The 21,592-nt window shown below is 35.1% G+C and overlaps 1 pseudogene; it reads left to right on the top strand.

Annotated features, from left to right (window-relative positions):
• The first annotated feature begins 5,959 nt into the window (after positions 1-5,959).
• On the top strand, positions 5,960-7,772 carry LOC126011649 (ribosome production factor 2 homolog; annotated as a pseudogene).
• Positions 7,773-21,592: the final 13,820 nt, after the last annotated feature.

The following is a 21,592-nucleotide window of genomic DNA, read 5'->3' as shown; positions in this document are numbered from 1 at the left end:
GGGTGTGATTATTGAAATTGTTGTCCCCAATTATACTTATTTTTTTCTCTTCCTTTCTTTTCTTTCGTTATGTGCTATGCCATGTTTCTCATTTCAAGACCATGGCGTGTTTTTTGTTGGTTTGTTTTTGTTTGTTTTGTTTTGTTTTTTAGTCTGTTTTTTTTTGGTGCTTATCGATATAGCTGGAGCCCTCACTGGATATTTGACACTTCTTTTGGTACTGGTGGAGTGTTTCACCTTCTTTTTCTCCTTCATCTCCCAAATCGATGATGAGAGCCTCTAGAAGGATTCCGCCCATTTTCGGGGTATTAGACTCTTACCCCAGTTCATTTATTTTCTCTTTTTCAGGCAAAACCATGCAACTTGAACTAGCTAGTCCTGCCTCCAGTTAGAGGGGGAAATAAGGGAGGCATCAAGACCAAAAAGGTGCAAGACTACTAAGTAGTAGGTTAGATACAGAGGGGACCACATATTCTAGCCGCCCTGGGGTGAGGGAAGAGGAAATGGGAGGTAGGACAAAAACGGAGGTGTAGGGAGGACAATTTGGTGATGGGAATCCCCCCTAATTTTATGTAAATATGTACTTTAAATATTATTGTCAACAATATGTAAGCCACTATGATCAAAATAAAAATTATAAAAAAAAGAGATAGTTGGATGTGTGTAGTAGGACGAACATTCTATAAATATTCACTGAGTAACTGAGAGTAGTTGACAAGCTTCAATAAAGTCAATGAGAGAATCAGGCATCTCTAGAGCTATCTAAAGAAGCTTTATATTTTCAGAAGAATCACAGAAACTAAGAACAAGTTTAATGACTGAAATGAATGAATGCTTAACTGAATGCTTACAAAAGCAGCTCTCAACAGAAGGTCAGTGCTATATGTAGAAAAAAGAAAACAAAACATGGAGTCAATACACTGCAGACATCTAGATAGGTCAAAGATTTTTAACTTTTTACACATCCCTGAACCCAGAGGAACCAAAGAGAAATTGTTTATCAAATATATAGGAAACATTTTTTCCTACAAATGCTTTCACTCAGTTACTGCAGTCAACTGGCTGGGGATTAATTTTTAGAAGTTGGGGCCGGAGAGATAGCAAGGAGGTAAGGCCTTTGCCTTTCATGCAAAAGATCATCAGTTTGAATCCCAGTGTCCCATATGGTCCCCCTTGCTTGCCAGGAGCAATTTCTGAGCATGGAGCCAGGAGTAACCCCTGAGCACTGCCGGGTGAGACCCAAAAACCAAAAAAAAAAAAAAAAAAAAGTTGATACAGAACTATAGAAGGCATTGTTGCAGGGTGAGTTGTTGGTAAACTTGAACCCAAGAAAAGGAGCTGATTCATTTTCAGCCAGAATTCAAGACCTTAGTGATCAGAACTTTGTTTATATAAAACTTGTAATCTTTAGTAAATAGAATTATGAGATCCAAGACTTCTTAGCACAAATTATTTTAAACCCCACACATATAATTGAGTGAAGAATTTGAAGTCTTAAGTGTTGCTCTCTGAAATCTCTCTACATTTGGACCAAGTTACTCTGCAACAACTTATATGGAATAGGAAAGGTCACATTTTCTGTGTGAATGAGAATCCTGTGAGAAAGAATAGACAAAGAAAGCAATAAAAAAATAGGATTCTGGAATTAATTTTTTACTAACACAAATTTCCCATTCTAGCAGACTGGGGATTTTGACAAAGAGCATTTCTCCCTAATGCCAAGGTCTATATTTTGTGCAGTTATAAGTTTACAAAGATATTATTACCATCGATTTGACAAGTTAAGGTGGCTTGTGATAAGAGAATATCATGAACTGTTACTGCCTATAAGATACACAATCTTGTATGGAAACACATCCAGATATTCAAACCACTATTCAAAGTCTTGGCAGTACCTCCATCCCTAACACTTCCATACATGTCCTGCCTATTGAAATTCCAAGATTAGTATTGGAACCTAAAATTTCTATTGCATCCTGATAAAACCTGAGTTCTGAAATCTTGGATTCAGAAAGAAACAGTCTGTTACAACTTGGTCACTAAAACAAAGAAATACTAATCTCAGTGAGAAAAGTATTGAGGTAACCTTAAAGCAAATACCTGAATAGAGGCTTCTTTTTTTTTTAACCACAAAGAGTTTTAAGTTTAGAAGTCAATATGCAAGGCTACTGTCAAATAAGATAATTTGGGCCTCTTATTTAGATCAAGAGTTTGCTGATATTAAATTTTTTATGATAGCTTGGAATTTTAAGCTTAGCACTCAAAAAGAGCTCTTAAATGTTTCAGAAGTACTAATGGGGTTCAGTACTTATGAAATAGTTCAAAGCAGAATATAAAGCCCGAAAATGTTCCATTTTCTGTCCTTTTAGTAGATGCCTATTCAAAGTTAATTTGAGAACCCTCTATGGGATACAATTTTATACCTCCTAAAAATATGCTGGCACATATCATCTACTCAAGTGTCAATATCCCTAATTTACAGCATATTTGGCTGTTCTTGCAAATATGACAATGAATCCTATCTAGGATAAAATATAAAATGGGAAACTATTGCTTTAAATGTTTATCAGTTGAAACACTAGGGCCAAATAGGATGACAACTCAGGAAGTTTACTACATATTATAACTATAGTGTGCTAACCCAAATTAGACTAACCTGATTATTTCTTATTTGCTCCCAATAAATCACTACTTCTTTTGCCAGGTTATAACTTGTAGATTCCTCTCCAGAAAATATTATTACCATGCTCTGCCCTTGAGATTCAGAGATGATTTAATGATTCCTGCAGTAAAGAAACAGAACCTACTCTGTGGTAGAGATCGATGAAGTGCATGACACATTTTCAGTAAAGGACTCGCCGATCCTGGGGAAGGTAAATACACTAAGTCTTTATTAGGGATTTCTTCAGCTATAGATTTATGCCCAATTTCTTGTTTTTCCAAATTGGTCCATATATAATTAATTGCCCAAGTAGAAAGGTGACAATATGGATATAGATGTTCCATTTATATTAAATCTGAAAGACAATAATAGTTCTAGCCTGAAAGGCCACTGTAGTTTTGGGGCAATACTGTATCTTACATTCTTCTAGATCTCTTGCCTGCAATCTTTCATAATTTACTACATACAGGTTCCAGTTCTGTATTGGAATCTTAATGTGTTGTATACAAAGTGTTATCTCAGAATCTGCTTCCTCGGGCACCAAAAGTACAAGAGGAGTACTACAAGAACACAATCAGTAAGACAAGATTTGGATATTGGATTGTCAACTGCCTGGCAATGAATCTTTATTGTTTTTGCTAAGAATGGTATGAAAACAAAACTGAAACCTGATTAACATTGTTATACAAGTAACAAAACTACTTTGAGTTTTTAATTACCCTCAGATTGATAAGAAAAAAATACTTTGAGATAAGTCTTTAGAACAAATGAATCAATTGGCATAATAGTACTAGAGTACTAGAGCATTTCCTCTGAGATTTAGGAAGATAAGTGATTAATTGATTTATACCTACAATTACTCAGATGAATCCTGAACTTTTCACTTACATGAGATTATTTGATTATATTATCAATTCCAACTTGACTGCATTCTTGGAGATAGCTAAATGGTCAAACAGGGTTTAGCAGCTGAACTTTTAACATCTATTGACATATTCAAGTCAAAGCCAAGTTCTCTCCAATTCATCCACAGGATTCTCTGTTTGGACAAAGCTTCAGACTGAAAACAGATTTTAGGTCAATTCAATAGGTTTTTTTTTTTAGAAGATTCTTAATCTATAATTATATGTCAACTTTCTACTCAATTCTTCCTTTGCTCCTCAGAAGCATCAAACCTACATTATCTTTTTAAAACTACCATTTACTCTTCTCACCCATATTCTTTAAAAGACATCTCCACTTTACCCAACTCCATTTTGACATCAGCTTCAAAAATGGTTACCCCTGGTCTCTCAATTTGTCAGTAAAATTGACAAGAGTTTTATCCTTTTGGATAAAAGGATTTTGGTCAATTTTAATAAACCTAGATCAGGAATTTATTATACTAGCTGTCAGGAGAGAGTAGATGAGTTATAAGAGACAGATTCATCTTTTAGTTTTTTTTATGTATAAATATAGAATACCAAAGCAGGGTTTGGGTATACTTATATACTCTGTAAGAAAATATTGATTGTAACATAATGGATTCTGCTCAGTGTGAAAATAAAGAAAACTTGCTTTTTTAACCAGTTAACTTTTTTGGAGTCAGATAATTTACTAATGCATAACATGGGCATTTCTTGATCCATAACATGGGTCAGCAGTATTTGAAAGCAAAATGCCCAATATTTTTTATTCCTTTGATTTCCTTTTCTTGTTTGTTATTGCTAGGACTTCTAATGCTATGTTGAATTAGAGTGGAGACAGTGGACATCCTTGCCTTGTGCCAGACCTTAGTGGAAATGCTTTCATTTTTTTTCACCTTTAAGAATAATGTTAGCTGTGGGCTTCTGATAGATAGCTGTAACTATCTTGAGGAAGATTCTTTCCAACTATATTTTTTTTCCTTTTGGATCTTGGGCCATACTCTATGACACTAAAGGGCCACTCCTGGCCATGCACCCAGAAATCGCTCCTGACCTGGGGGATCACATGGGACTCCAGGGAATTTGAACCTTGGTAGGTCCTAGGTCAATTGTGTGCAAGGTAAACACCCTACTCCCTACTGCTATGCCACTGTTCCGGCCCCTCCTTTCAACCCTATTTTGCTGAGTATTTGTCATCATGAATGAGTGTTAGGTTTTGTCAAATTATTTCTCTGCATCAATTGAAATGATCATGCATTTTTTATCCTTCCTTTTACTGATGATGTATGATGTTGAATGATTTACATAATTGAATCCTTGCATCCCTGAGATGAAACCCACTTGGTCATGATGTATAATCTTTTTGATGTGTTGTTGAATTGTTTGCTAAGATTTTAAGGATTTTTGCATCTGTATTCATAAGTGTGATTGGTACATAGTTTTTTTCTTAGTGGTATTTTTGTCACCTTTGGGAATGAGCATGATATTAGCTTCATAGAAGGTATTAGGGACAGTACCCTCTTTTTTGAAGTTTTAAAGGAGTTGAAGGACAAATGGTAGTAGCTCTTCTCTGAATGCTTGATAAAATTCACTTTTAAACCCATATGGTCCATATTTTTATTCTTGGGGAAGTTTCTTAATTATATTTTAATTTCCTTACTTGTGATTGGCCTGTTTAGGCTTTCCACTTCCTCCTCATTAAGTACCAGATGATATTTTTCCAGAAATATGTTAATTTCTTCTAGATTCTCAATATTAACTGAGTACAGATGTTCATAATAAGATCTCATGAAAACTTGAGGAAAAAAGTCTTAGAAGAGCCCAATGGAAATAGCCTCTCCATTTCCCTTTGGATTATCAAGCTCAAGGTAACTATATTGTTGGTCATTGGATCATCTTGCCTATTGAACATATAAAGCTTGTGTCAGAAAGTGGAAACTCCAGACTTCTGAAAATTCAGTCTGCTATATCATATATTGAAATTTGTCACCTCTGGTTTTACCAATTAAAAAACCAAACATAGGAGAGTTGCTCTTGCGCCCCCAAATTGTTTTGCTCAAATTGTTTTGCTGGCAATGGGTCCTTTGGACAGAATTAGAAAATCCAAATCAAAGAGCCAAAAGATTTCTTTTTTTTGGGGGGGTGGTCATACACAGCAGAGGAATTACTACCTCTATGCTCAGAAATCACTCCTGGCAAGCTCAGGGGACCATGTGGGATGCCAGGATTTGAACCACTGTCCTTCTGCATGCAAGGCATATGCATTATCTCCATGCTATCTCTCTGTCCCCCCAAAGTATTTCTTGAGAAAACTAAATATTCAAGTCATATTTTAATATATATAAATTAAAATTTTATAATAAATTAAATAACATTTTAATATTAAAATACCATACTGATTAAAGGAAGAAAGGCAAGATAAACAGTGGCCCAAGTACTTATAGATATGTATGTGCTGAAAAAAAACAATATGGTGTTCTGTATAAATAGAAAAATATTTCAAGACCATTTGAAGATCAGACATCATTGGAATTTTTTTTAAAAGAGTCAAATTATTCTTTATTCATGCTTGGTTTCCACAATAAGAAGCAATCAAATAATCTGGTAATAGGTCCTATGTGTAACTGCCAAGTGCTTTGATATGCTCAAATTAAGAATTGAGACATTTACCTCTTTAAACAATAATAAGATAGCAAATTTCCTCAGAGAACAAAGCTCATGTTAATATTTTCTTTTTTTTAGAAATTTATAAGTATTTTTATTTATAAATATTTTAATATAATTTTTATTTTAATCATAGTAGCTTACATATTATTCACAGTAATATTCCAGGTACATGTTAATGAACAGGGGAATTCCCATCACCGAATTGTCCTTCCCCCACCTCTGCTCCCAGCCTGCCTCCCATATCCTCCATCCTCACCCCAGGGGCTGCTAGAATGAGTGGTCCCCTCTGTGTCTAGTTTATTACTTAGTGATCTTATAACTGTTTTCTCTTGGTACCTCCATTACTTCCCCTTCTAATTGGGAGGCAGGACTAGATAGTTTAAGTTATGTGGTTTTGTTTGAGGAAGAGAAAATTAATAAAATGGGGTAAAAATTGACTACACTGACAATGGGAAGAGTCCTTCCATCTAGAGACTCTCATCCTCAGTTTGAGAGATGAAGGGGAAAAAAGAAGGTGAAACACCACAACAGTTCAAAAAGAAGTATCAAATAAGATATCCAGTGAGCACTGCAGCAATAAAGATATGCACCACATAATTGCGATGGTCTTGAGATAAAAAACATGACAGAGTGCAAAAAGGAAGAAGAGAAAAGAAGAAAGAAAAAGTAAATATATAAATAAAAAAGTGTACAACTACTTCAATATTCACACCAAAACAAAGAAATCGACAAAAACTAGGTAAAAGAAAAAAATATATATTTTTGTGCTTTTTGTCTCTTTTTTTCCCTGCATAGGCACAGTAAATATTGGGGTCATTTGAAAAGGGAATCCCCTTGGCCTAAGAGATACAGGGTTTCTCCACCCTTGGAATATAATGCAAAAATTCTCATGTTAATATTTTCTAGTGATGATTTTGATGTAAGAGAAGACTACTGAAGGTTAAAACAAATCTTGTTATTGATTTATTCAGAGCACCCATAGTTTCAAATACCCAGCTGGCTGGTTCAGAGTATGTTCTGCATTTCACTGCACTGAAGGGGAAGATTTACTTTCAAAGATAAAAGTTGATGCTGAAGAAATCTGAGTGCAGAACACCATAGAATGAATTGGAGGAGATGAGACCTTCATTAGATTTGGTTCCTTGGAGGACACATTTGGCCTCAAATGGCCTCTACAAGTTAGCAATAAAGTACCTGAAATTCTTAAACCAAAGGAAAAAAATATCTCCCACAATACTTTTGATACAACTTACAGAAGGATTCTCATTCAGAAATAAGACCTAAACAAACTACAAACCAGGAAAGTGAAAGGGTTGAAGAAGTAACCTGCAGAAAAAATAACAGAAGACCTAATAAGCCAAAGTGAATTAAACAAAATTGATGAGAAGATAAAATACCAAACATTTGATAATTGTTTTCTGGAATTGTTTTTTCTTCAGAAAATGCCATTAGAATCTGGCTCATACTTGTTTCCTTTCAAAGTTAATCATCACTTCCTAAAGGTCAATTCTTTTACTAAAATGAGTAGTCAACTCTAATCACTCATTTAAGTCAGATTTCTTTTCCCAGACATTTGGGATTCTCTCTTTGTTCAATGACATTTATAACAAAAAAACATTCTAATATATTGAATAGTTAAATTGTGCTTTGTCTACATCACATGAAGCTTTAGGGAATTTTCTTGCTTTCACTGAACATCACCAATTTTTACAGTAGTATCTGACACATTAGAATTCAGTCTGTCCAAGGTTCCTAATCATATACAACAGGAATAGAGTCCACCCCAATATGAACTGTGCACATTGGAAAGTAAGTTTTGGAGTCTTGCATTTGGTCTTTTCCATGATAATTTTACTAATTAAACTAGAAATATAGCATTAGTGTTGTGCCAATCACCAAAGTTTTTAATTCTGGTTATATAATTTAGTGCTAGGAATTGATCATCGTATGGGTCCATTAACATCAAGTCTTGGGCTTTTACATTCCTTCATTTCATTAACTTCATTGTTTTTTTTTCTATTTCCCTTTAATTAATCACATAGCCAAAAGCCTTAATTAATTTTGCAAAATTTTTCACTGATCCTTTCAGTCAAGAATTTTTTAAGATTTTCTAAGTTATATTCTTTGTAATTTTAGTAACTCTATATTCTACACCATATAATTGTATTAGCCAAGTTAGCTACTGTATTAGAAAACATACTATCTGTTGAAATGTTTTGGACAAGCAAATTGTAATGATGAAGATATATCCTTAGAATAGCAATTACAAATTTCTGGAATTGAAAGCCAGGCACTTATGGATATTTTTGGAATTCAATCAGTAGTGTATAGAGTTCAGAACTTTTAGAACATTTAATAGCCCATATATTTAATGGACCTTACTATCTCATAGTTATATTTGCATAAAAATTTTGTATCTTCAGAGCAGAATCTCATTTGTATCAATCAGAAAAATATCACTGGGGAGCATGACTTAAGCAATGCTGAAACCATTAAAAACCTAATAATGCCCCATATTAATATGTTTTCTAATATGGCAGATATAGGGAGATTTCTCTTGATAAATCTGCCAATTCAGACCATACATTGTGAAGTAGTTACACTGCTGAGCAGTGCTAGATGATTTATAATAAAGCCATCTTCTCCCCAGATGATTAAAACCAATTTTTAAGTATGGTTGCTTACAAAAGCTAGATATTTTCAACTTAGTGTAAGAATTATCTTAATTTTCTCCCTAAAATTCACATAATCCTGGATATAATTTATGAATTATTTGTATTTTTAATTTCTTTCTACATAGAATTTGCACTTTCTCTATCAGACCAGCATTGAACATTTTGGCTTACCCTTGTCATGCTTCAAATATTTTTCCAAAGTTTCTAAAATGCTCAACTCAATCTTGAAGCTATCAGTAGGAGACCTGGGTAAATATAGTAATGTGAGTGATTGACAAGAGCAGGAATAATACTGAAATTTACAGTTTTCGTACTGAATATAGGACATGTCGAAAATGAGAAGATAGTTACTTAAGTACTGAATATTTAACTTCTGGTGGCCTAGAAATGAATGCTATTAGCAATGCATTATTTGAATAGTGCTAGCCATATCCACAGAGACAATAATAATAGCTAGGTGGTATTAATTAGATTTTAATGAGGTCTACAAGGTAGTTAGATTGTTAAGCAGGTAGACTAAGTGTGACATCCATAAAGCAACTCTAGTATTATACACAGATCTTTCTTTAGAAAGGTCTTTTCTTTCAGCTTGCTCTTCAGTCCTCTTCTAATAAAGCATGCTCAGCTAAAACAGATATTAGATCTTACCTGTGTTAAAAAAAAAACAACAAAACAAAACAAAACATGGAAGCAGTTGTGTAAGATAGACACACAAGGCTGGTGCATATTCAGGTTCTTATTTATTTTTCCCAGAGATCATGGGAGCAAGAAAGAATTGCTTCTTAAATATACATTTATCAATAGCCCCTCTCCATGACATCAGGGGTTACCGCTTTCAGGAGAGGCAATCTGTGATTTCCTCTCAAGACAATTATTTGCAATGAGTTGTTAAAGACATCTTCCAGCTGCTGTCTATCAGCAGAGTTTTGCTGTAAGACCACATTCAGGATTTTCTCATAGTCAACAACTTAATGTGGCCTGTACATCATCCCTTTGTATGACTCCTTAAGAAAACTGGAGCTAGGGCCCGGAGAAATAGCACAGCGGTGTTTGCTCGCAAGCAGCCGATCATGGACCTAAGGTGGTTGGTTCGAATCCCGGTGTCCCATATGGTCCCCTGTGCCTGCCAGGAGCTATTTCTGAGCAGACAGCCAGGAGTAACCCCTGAGCAACGCCGGGTATGACCCAAAAGCCAAAAAAAAAAAAAGAAAAAGAAAAAGAAAACTGGAGCCAGAGTGGTGGCACTAGCAGTAAGGCGTCTGCCTTGCCCATACTAGCCTAGGACGGACCACCGTTTGATCCCCAGGCTTCCCATATGGTTCTCCAAGCCAGGAGCGATTTCTCAGCTCATAGCCAGGAGTACCCCTGAGTGTCACCGGGTGTGGTCCATAAACCAAAAAAAGAAAAAAGAAAAGAAAAAGAAAATTAATCTTACAGTCTGAGTCTCCTGAGTCTTCCTTAACCATACTTAGAGGCACTAAGTCCACATCTCCTCTGACCCAATCCTCCCCAACTCTCTGTTCTAGACATCAGACTTGCATTGTACTCCAAAGCCTCCTTGTCTGTGTAGTCTCCATCACCTCCTTTTTCACCTTTATTTTACAAATATTTTTCCAATAAAAAATTGGTTCCTGATTGGAGGGCAAAATTTGACAATTCTTTTAGTACTATATTAAACTTGACATCTGGGAAAACGTCTTTTTTCTGTATTTTAGATCAAGTCCAATCCAGTTGGCTTGTAATATATTGTGGTTGATTCACACATTAATCACAATTCATTCCTTAGAGGATTTCATCCAAGTTTCATAGATATCAGATATCTAGTTCATTCCATGTCAATATTTCAAGGACAATTACTCTCCAATAGCCCTAAAGACTAATTAAATGACCTTGATTTTCTCTACTCATGCTTCCACTTTGTAATGGATCAGAACCAAGACCAGCATCATGCAGAAAGATGGTTTTCTCACAAAGCAGAATGTCCAAGATAACTTGTTACTTAGACAACTGGGAATGAACCAACTTCTTTTCTGGTCCCAGGTTTGATGGACAGGCCTTTGCATATACCTGAGAATTTATTTATTTTCATATAAATATTAGTAATTAGAATAGTGAGCATCATGATGATATACCACAAAGATCTACTTCAAATAGAAAAGTGTACAACTGTGTTCTCTGAAACACATCAGTATATTTATGAGAAATCAGGCTAAAAAGAGCCTCTGCTTGATAACAACAGGATGGGATACTGAGGCAGACTCTTTCTTGGGAAACATGGGACATATTAAGTACTAAAATAGCCAAATTGTCTTGCTAAAACTTCCTGAACTTTGTGGTTGTTTTGGGTGCTTTTATCCAAAATGAAGTGTGACTTAACGAAGGAGACAAGCCTCTCACAGTCTTTCCTGGATTCTTTTATTTTTCTTTTCATGCAAACACTTGCCTGTTTTATCTTTCTTGGCATCAGGAGGTTGCAAATCCAAGTTGAACAAACTGATCTGAATCTTACATCATGTGTTCCTACATTTAGTTTTTAAGAATTAGACATGGTTAGATAAGTCACTACAATATAGATATATAGTTTTATAAAAAAAAAACACCAGGTATTTTTTTAAGATAGGTTATCTTGACTTCCGATAACTTCAAGTTAATTTGGTCTATTTAAGGACAGATTGAGCATAGATAAACTAACTTCAAGATAACATTTGAACCATGATGGTCCTTCTATATACAATATAATATGTTGGCCAGAACACTGCACCATAAAAAGTAAATTTGAGTATGAGGATATATATATATATGTATATATAATATATTTAATACCTTGCATGCAGAGGCATACTGTCTAGGTTGTTGGACTCCAAATATTATTACTGATGTATCGGGTTTTTTTTAATGTTATCAGAGTTTTCTCTGATAGAAAATCAGATTCTTCTTGTAAAGTGGCCAAAAGAATTTTACAAAAGAAATAATTTCCTTTCATTTGCCAGCTGCTAGTACTGTTTCAGAGTAATAGGTTTGAATCTCTCAAGTTTTCATATTTTAAGGCAATGAAGCTACAAGCTTGATAGTTCTCAATTGTTAAAGATAAAATGACTTCAAGGATACATTTTAAACTACAGAAAATTTGATTCCCTAAAAGGTAGTATATTTGTTCTCTTTCTGGAATAAGATATAGTCAAATTAATTCTATTAGTTTAATGTAGAGAAAAACACATAATAGCTCCACCCCAGAAATATTAAATTCATTTGCCATTGGTTGGCATCCTTTAAACAGGTAAAGGTTGAAGTCTTATGTTAGAGATATCCACTTGAAGATGATGGAGAATGCCAAAATATGACCTCTAACTAAAGGGATGATGCTTGTGATTTCTTTTTTTAATTTTCACTGTTCTATGCCTCTGGTGTGGCCCAGGCATTGCTCTGTGGTAACTTCAGAAACCTTAGGGTATAGACTGAAATATAATAAAAAGTAGAACAAAAAGACAAGTAAATTATATAAGGATCAACAATAATCCCTAATTCTGGGTCTGTTCCCTGTATCAAATTCTTTCCTCCTTTTATACTGAAAGAACCTAAGACCTACTATCCTAAGGGACTTTTCAATATAGGCAATCAAATCACAATATTCACCAGATCTGTTTCTAAAACATGAAAGTTCCTGATAAATAGTCATAAGAATCAACAACTTTTAGTTTTTGACTACTCTGGGATGAGTTTCAGGTGGGAAGCTATATTCTTAAGACATTATAAATGAGCACATGGGCAAGTAAAAACAAAACCAAAAACAAAAACAAGAAACCAAAAAAGACAAAAATAAACAGTCTAATTTTATTGCTTATTGTATGTATACACTTTACAATCCAGAACAACTAAGAACAAGGATATTTTACTTTATTAAATAGAGACTTCACTGCCCTTTCTCCCAACAGGGATCAGCACATAGCACTATGGGTTTAGTGTCTGGATATACAACCCTTAATTTGAGTACAGAATAGTGTTTTATTAAAGTGTTGGACAGAAAAATAACTGTGGAACTTTGGGTGAGAATATTAACCCCTTAATATATTTCCCTATCTTTACAAAGGGACTCAAAGTAAATGGTGTAAAGTTAAAACCCTGGTTATGCTGTGACTCAATTCTGATCTGCTAAATCAAATTCAATGATAATTCCAGATAATATTTGTGATAATGTTTGTGAAAGATAAAGATCTGGAATTATGTTTCTGATCATGAAATCTTAAGATACATCCTAGTTCTAATCTTCCCTTCTAAAAGATAGTCTATTTTGGAATATATTTGGCCAAAGTGTCTGTGTCCATTCATGCTATACGTTTTACCCATTTCAAATAATTAATGGTATTTTTTTCACCCAAAATTTTATGTTTTTTATAGATAACAGAAAATTGTCCAAACAGAGCATATTAGCTTCAGACTTACATGTTAATGTTATAGTTCCTTAGCCGTATGGTCTTTTGAAATGCTTAAAATTAAGGTAAAAAAACTATATTCAACAAAAGGTCTATATTTTTAAGAGACCAGTATAGAAACATCTATTAATTTTGATAAATATTATGTCCCCAATGCCATGTGAAAGTACAATCCTATTTTTCCAAAGTTAAGTATCTATTTAAAATGAGTTGATTTAATCCCTAATCATAGGAATGAATGGTCCTCATTTCCAACTACCACAAATTTAGGATCATTTGACACTAAGGATATATTTTCAAGTTGTTCTCAATATAAGGCTAATGAAGTCCTGCACTGGACAGAACTGATTTCACCTCTTTCTCATTGGCAACAAAAACTTCCTGGCATGCTAAACTTTTTCCTACTCAAGCCTCCTTTCTTTCCTCTTAAATGATATGCATCTTTTTTTTTTGAAAGTTACTCCACAATTTCCAGTTCTTTCCTTATCATTTTGTTGTTGTTTGGGTCCACACCCAATAGTACTCAAAGCGTACTTCAGGTTCTACACTCAAGGATAACTCTTAAACTTGGGAGATCTTATGTGGTGGTAGGGATAAAACCCAGGTCAGCCATCTGCAAGACAAACACTTTACCTGTTATACTACCTCTCCAGCCCCAGTGCCTTTAAATTTTAGTTAAAAAATTTCTTACATGACTAATTTCATGTAGGAAATTGCTTATTAGAAGATTACAGTTGGCAGGGGTAGATCAAATATGAGAGAGTTTAGTACGTGAGAATGTTTCATTTTGACATGTTCTTGTGATGCCAGGACATCAGACTGGCATTGATCAGGATATAAAAGTCACCTTCAGGAAGCAGATTCCTTTTTCAAGTTCTATTCACTAGTCTGTATAGAAAAGTAAGCTCATTCTGGGGCTCCATCTTTCTTTACCATACTCTGCAGGATATAATTGAAATTATTATTGATCTTGTGCACATGTGTGTGTGTGTATGTGCTTGTAGGAAAGAGCAAGAGATGAAGTTAGCATTGATGTTTTTATTGCTCCAGATCTGGCTATATACACTAATATATATATATATATATAAATATACATTGCTCATATGTTCTATTAAAATGTGAATTGCACATTAACTGAAAATAACCTGTAATTTCTGGTATACTTTAGAGAGAATTGACATACTAATTCTTTACTTTATAGCTAAAAGATCTTTGGAAGCCATGTTTTTGTAGCACCTGTAAAAATTATGACAATGTTTTTGGAAACTCGGGAAAACCAGAATGCGTGTGTAACCCAAGATTCTTTAAACTTCTCTACTGTGACATATATGCCCAGGCTAGAACCAAGAGTCCTGATGCTTCCCATCATATCAACCAACATTTACAGCTATGCCTGTACTGGACAAGGCCTAACATTGATATAATTTATATCACACCTTTGGAGGTTGGAGCTCAGATATATTACCTGGACCAAGTTTACTGATGTCAACCTAACAAATCAAAGTTTCATTAACTGCTTCTATCACGCCAATTAAAAAATTTCTAGACATGTTGGCATTACTGCCCTGTCATGTGAAAATGGACTGCTGAACCCAATTTAACACTAGAGTTAACACCATATAAATCTTGAATCCTAAAATCAAGACTTAAAATTTAAGAGACAGGAATATGGAAATTTGAGATTTAGAAGCTGTTTTTTCTGAGGAAATAATTTACAAAGAAGAGAAAAAAATAACACTTTCATGATATGCCAGTCTCCAGAAGAGCCTATCTAATCTTGCTAGACTATGTTCATAAAACATTATTCCTTGATGTAGACACAAACTAAGTCTGAACAGGAAGGGGGTACCAAAGGTATATATACAAAAGCAGCTCTTAATTTGGCTTCTAAAATTTGATTATTCCTGATGGTTACCAGGGCTAGTCCATTAAAATATAATTTAAATCCTATGTGGACTGATGAGAAAAGTAAATGAATCAAATTGAGGAGAAAGCAGGCTGTATATCAACAGAACAGAAACCTTTAAAGAATTACCTTAGATGAAGAGGCAATTAATAAGCCAATGAACTCCACATTCATGTTATTTTTTTCTGGGATTTTAGTTTAATAAAGTTGAAAAGTAACACATCTATTTGATAGTCCAGATCAGAAGTAAAAACTCCTTGGTCTAAAAGGCCTGGGGAACAGTAACTTGCCCCTCTAGGCACTAGTTTCACAGTGCCTGAACTCAAATGAAAATGTTAAAAACAAACAACTTCACAAGTAAAGAAAATAAAGTGATCATTTCAAGCTCCTATATTTCTACACTGTATTACTGGTACAACTCCTACACTAAGAAAAATTCCATGTCAATAGAGCAATTGTCAATAGAGCAATGAATAACTCCTGTCTTCTGAAAACTTCTGGAAATTGCTCTGCTATCATGAAGCACAGAAGAAAACTTATATCTGTCTGACCAAGAGAATGCACTGTGAACCCTTCATTTCTTGGTTTCCGATCAGAGCAATCCCATCCAGTGAATTCCACCTTGACATACTTTAAGAGTTAGATTCCTCAATCCATACAGACAGTCTTTTACCTCATTCCAACAAATTTGTATGTGTTCAAAATAAGTTCAAGACTGATAGATTTTTCACTGTATGCACCATGAATCTTCAGTACTTACTGTGGCATCTAACATGCAACAGAAAATACCCACTGACAAATGGAATCCTCATCTGATGCACAAGGCATGAAAATTAAGGCCTAATAAGCCTTGCAAATATTGTTCATACAATGATATTTTAGATTCTGCATTGAACATTAGACTATTAGTAGATCTGTCCTGTCTTCTGCTAAAATAATTCTTTTTCCACTATATTAGAAATACAGTCCTTGAATTTTCCTTGCAATTCTGAGGTCAAGTGCGGAGATATACATTGGTGGGACATGGAATCCATGACTCCATTTACTGACCGAATGTGCCAATACTTGTGATTCATTAACTGACCCAAAGTGCCAAAGTTAGACTGTGGCTCTTCCTGTACAATGCTGTCTTATAAATTGTATCTAAGACTTAGAATAAACACAAATTCTAGCGTTGATAACATAAACAATAAATTCAGGCTCTTTAGGAGAAGGTAAGGGAAATTACCATGTATGTCTATGATGGTGTAACAGAATCTTTCAGGAAATTTAGTTTCTTTCAAGTTTGAGTTTCTGTATCTGAAAAAGGTTCAGATATTAGAAACTTGGCATAATACTTTACTATTATTCCATACTAAATATTACTATTGTAACCTATCCTACCTCGACTTTTAAGGTAACTTTTAAGATGACTCCAAAAATTATCAAGAATAAAACTTGATTTTGTTTCTTAAAATCATTAGACTCAAATCTCCTCCCCTCCCCCATCACATCCCTGAGGCTTCCGGGGCTGGCAGACAGTAGGGGCCCTTCTTCTGTCTCCGCCCCTGCCCCACTGTGTCTCTGCGCCCCTGGGACAGGATAGGAACTACAAGCAGGAGGGGCTTCCGGCAGAGGCCTGGAGGAGGCGGAGCTCCGCTGACTTCCACTTAGGGGAGGAGGACAAGGGAGCCAGGCTCAATAGTGCTAGAACCTTGAGCTGCACAACCACCAAGATCTCTAGATACAGAGGTCTGATTCTACCATCCATGACGAAGCAGAAGACTTCCATACACCACAAAAGCACTGAGGATAGAGTAAATGATCATGCAAGCAGTCTAGAGTTAATCCCATGACAGTATACTTCAGGGATGGAGAAACCCTGTATCTCCTAGGAACAAGGGAATTTCCTCTATAATATCCTCAATAGTTACTGTGCCTATGCAGGAGAAAAAAGAAAAAAAAGGAAAAAAAAAAGCACAAAATAATCATTTTTCTACACACACACACACACACACACACACACACACACACACACACACACACACATATATTGATTGTTTTGTTTTTCACGTCCTTATTTTGGTGTAGCTATTGAAGTTCATGTCTCCTTTTTTATTTTATATTATTTTATTTTATATTATTTTATCTTACCTTTCTCTCTCTTTTTGCACTCTGGCATGATTTGAATTCAGAACTGAGACTATTGTGTGGTGCTTCTCTTTATTGCTGTAGGACTCACTGGATATTTAATTTGACTTATTTTTGTATTGTTATGGTGTTTCAATTACCTTTTCAAAATGAGGCTTAAAGCCACTAGAAGGACTCTGCCCATTTTCAGCATATTTTATATTTTATTAATTTTTTTTTGCTTAATCTCTACCCCATTCTATTGCTTTTCTTTCCCTGAAACAAAACCACATAACTCGATTTATCTAGCTTAGCCTCTCAAATAGAGGGAGAAACAAGGGAGGGCACCAGGACCAAACAGATGTATGATCACTGAAGTAAGCTAGACAAAGAGGGAACCATCTACTCTAGCAACCCTGGGGGTGATGGTGGGGGATATGGGTTGCAGAAAGGGAACGGGGAAGGGGGGAGGAAAATTTGGTGGTGGGTATTCCCCTGATTCAATGTTAATATATACCTAAAATACTAATGTGAAAGACATGTAAGCCACTATGATCAAAATAAAAATTAAAAAAAAAAGATAAAAAAAAAATCATTAGACTCACCTTCCTGGTAATGGTTAAGTATTTCCACCTTATTTTTAAATTAATTCTGGATTGTTCATCTTTAGTGGTTTTGTATGTCCAGATCTCTCATGCCCTTCATTGTTAATCTTAGTTCAGATAAAAGAGTAGCCACTGACTTTCTGAATGACAATAACACTTTTGAAAGTAAATTTTTTTATTTATATTTTGTGGGTCTAAACTCAGCAATGCTCAAGGATTTTTTTTCTTGGCTCTGCACTCAGGAATTATACCTTGCAATGTGTTCAGGAACCAAATGAGATACCAGAGATTGAATCTAAGTAGGCTGCCTGCAAGGCAAGCACTCTATCTGTTGTACTATTATTCCAGCTCCCTTATTGGAAATATTTTTTGCTTCTGTGAGAAGAGTACCACTGGGGTCATTTGATGTTTATAGTTATTAATTTTCATTTCTATAAGCCAAAATCCTCTGCTCCATATATTCACACACACCCCTTCACCATGAAGCCTAGAACTATACCTGGAGTCTTTTCAGATAATTTTAAAAAGGATGTTTTAAGTTCTGTGAATTCCTTGTTCTTGGAAACAAGGATACTGTATAATGATACAAGTTCAAGAAATGTTGTGGGCTCACCTCAAGATAAATGCTCGGGCCGGAGAGATAGCACAGCGGTAGGGCATTTGCCTTAGACGCAGAAGGATGGTGGTTCAAATCCTGGCATCCCATATGGTCCCCTGAATCTACCAGGAGCAATTCCTGAGCATAGAGCCAGGAGTAACCCCTGACTTGCTGTTGGGTGTGACCCAAAAACCAACCAACCAACCAAACAAACAAACAAAGATAAATGCTCTCCTCAGGAGTTTGTTTGTGTAATTATTAGGTCTTAATGGACTTAGAGCTAGAAATTTTTTAAAGCTTATAAACTTCCATAGAAATATTCCAAGAAGGGGGGGGGCGAAGCTTTGGCGCAGTGATAGGGCATTTGCCTTGCACGCAGATGACCCAGGATGGACTGCGTTTTGATCCCCCAGCGTCCTATATGGTCCCCTGAGCCAGGAGCGATTTCTGAGTGTAGAGCCAGGAGTAACCCCTGAGCATCCCTGAGTATGGTCCAAAAACAAAAACAAAAAGTTAAGAAATATTTCAAGAAGTTAAAGATACATTGTTAATCCCACTACTTTGGACTGGAAATTTTTAAGTTTTCGTAGTTTAGTAATAAGGACCTATGACTAATTATGGCGGATGATCTTAGTCAACTGACATTACAGTAAGTCCTGATTCCAGCTTCATATTTATTCTAGTTTCCTGATTGGGTGTTCTGAATTACCATTTGTTGCTATTTTCCTTGGATACATATTTGATCTCTGGATCAAATGAGACTCAAGCATTTCTTGATTTAATCCATAATATCTAAGATTCCTCTATTTAAAGATTCAGGAACACTTGACAATGTTGACAGACTGCTTAAAAGAAAACAAATCTTATAACAAAGTTGCAGTGCATTAATTTCTCTAAGTATTCATACCACATTGTTCTCAGACAGTTCAATCAGTATTGAGACTGACTGGCTACCCAAACTGGGACACTCTTGCTCAATTCAAGAGTCTTTACTGGAGAGATTTTGTCCTTTAGAAACCACAACATCCTGGTAGAAAATTTCTCAGCTGTTCTGAAATTTAAGCATTATTCTATTTTTCTTCTCAGAAATTAGTATTGAATTTGGCACGTACCTCATTTATTCCTGCACACATTCTTTAATCCTTTGCAGGAATTTCCCTCAATCACTTCAATATTTATTTTATTATCTTGAAACTTGCCTCCCAAGGCCTAGAATGATACAAGATGGATCCAAAAGAACAGTCAGTAGGATGTGTTCTGAAAGATCTCTAATGAGATGTAGATCATGTGAAATTTCAGAACATAGTAATTGTTAAAGCATTGGGAATTTTACTGGACACACAAAATTCTCAGCAAAAAATCTGAGAATTTTCTATTGACAATGTATCAATTCTAAACTTGAAAAGGATGATAGCTAACAGAATTGCTTGACTTATTCTAAAAGAATCAAATTTTTTTTCTATAGTGTAATATGAAAAAAATAGAATATGAAAAAAATACAGGTTACTGATAAGTTTAAAAGCCAGGCACCTCTGGTAATTTACCAAGAGATGTTTTATCCTTTCTGTAGAGTATTGCATAAACTCCATTAGATAATTCAAGTTCGTTTTTTATTTTAAATTACCTTATGCTATGTTTAAAATCCATAAGAAAACATGGTACTTGAAACACTGAAGACACTATTTGGACTTCTAGGATTTTAGATCTTAGTACTATTATGAAACCAAGACAATTACAAGAGTTTTTCTTTTATATTTAATTACTTTATTAAACGTTGTGGTTACAAAATTGCTCATGATTGAGTTTTGAGTCATAGAATGTACATCACTGTTTACCAGTGCACATTTCCTGCCATCAATGTCCCCAGTTTACTTCCCACCATTCCTCCTATCTACCTCTGTGGGAGACAATTTACTTCTTTTTTTTCCCTGTTAGACACTGTGGTTTGCACTGTGAATGAAGGGGTACCATGTATATCAATTTATCCCCACTTAACACCCAGTTCTTGTCCAAAGTGATCAGTTCCAACTACATTGTCATAGTGGACCCATCTCTACCCTAATGGCACTTTCTGCACTTTGTGGCAAGCTCCCCACCATGGATTGGTCCTCCTAGCTCTCATCTCTGTTATCTCTGAATATTATTACTGTATTGTATTTTATTTTTCTTATATTACACAAATAGGTGAGATTATTCTATGTGTATCTCTTTTCCTTTGTCTCATTTCACTCAGCATAGAACCCTTAAGACTTTTTCAAATTGTATACCTCAACTATGTCTCTATAGACATAACACCTAGTTACAATAGATACATGATGAAAAGGATTGTAGAAATATCCTACGGCAGCCACCCCTTTAAATCAACTGGAGCATGAGATCATGTGATGCTCCCAGCAAATGTCAGAACCAATGTGACAGCATCCTAGTCACCAGAATTTCTTCAAGATAGTTTATGCCAGTGCTTCCCAGTGACAGGCCAAAACATTTAGACCTTCACTGCTTTTTTTTTCTGCTCTATCCCAATCACACTTTTCTGTTTTAGTGTCACAATGTCTCTCCTTATCCACTCATACTCTACTATCCCTACTATCCTTGCAGATAATTCTCCAAGAAGATCCATCTTGGTGCTTACTTCTTAGAGTAACTGAGCTGACTCACTTATTTATGTTATTTATGTTAACCAGGACAGGAATCTCTCATATAGTTCAAGAGTTATTTGGCAGAGATTGGGGAGTTTAGACTTACTCAGGGCTTATTAGCTTCCCTGTGAGTATTGTGGTCAATCCAGACATCACACATCCTGTGTATTGCATCAAAGTCCCAGACATGAGGTAAAATATGTTTAAGGGTCATAACATGACCTAAAGGTGCCACTCTCAAAGACCTCACATTATTTGGGGGCTAGATAACTTTTATACAAACATTTATTTAACTAATAGTCAGACTCAGGACAGTAATAGGTTTTCTCACTCAAAGGCATAGAATCTTAAGGTAATTCATATGTGACATATAGAGGACCTGGTATCCAGTCATAA

This window comes from Suncus etruscus, chromosome 6 (genome assembly GCF_024139225.1).
Source record: "Suncus etruscus isolate mSunEtr1 chromosome 6, mSunEtr1.pri.cur, whole genome shotgun sequence".
In the NCBI taxonomy this organism is placed as follows: domain Eukaryota; kingdom Metazoa; phylum Chordata; class Mammalia; order Eulipotyphla; family Soricidae; genus Suncus; species Suncus etruscus.
This window is presented reverse-complemented; position numbering and strand designations above follow the sequence as displayed.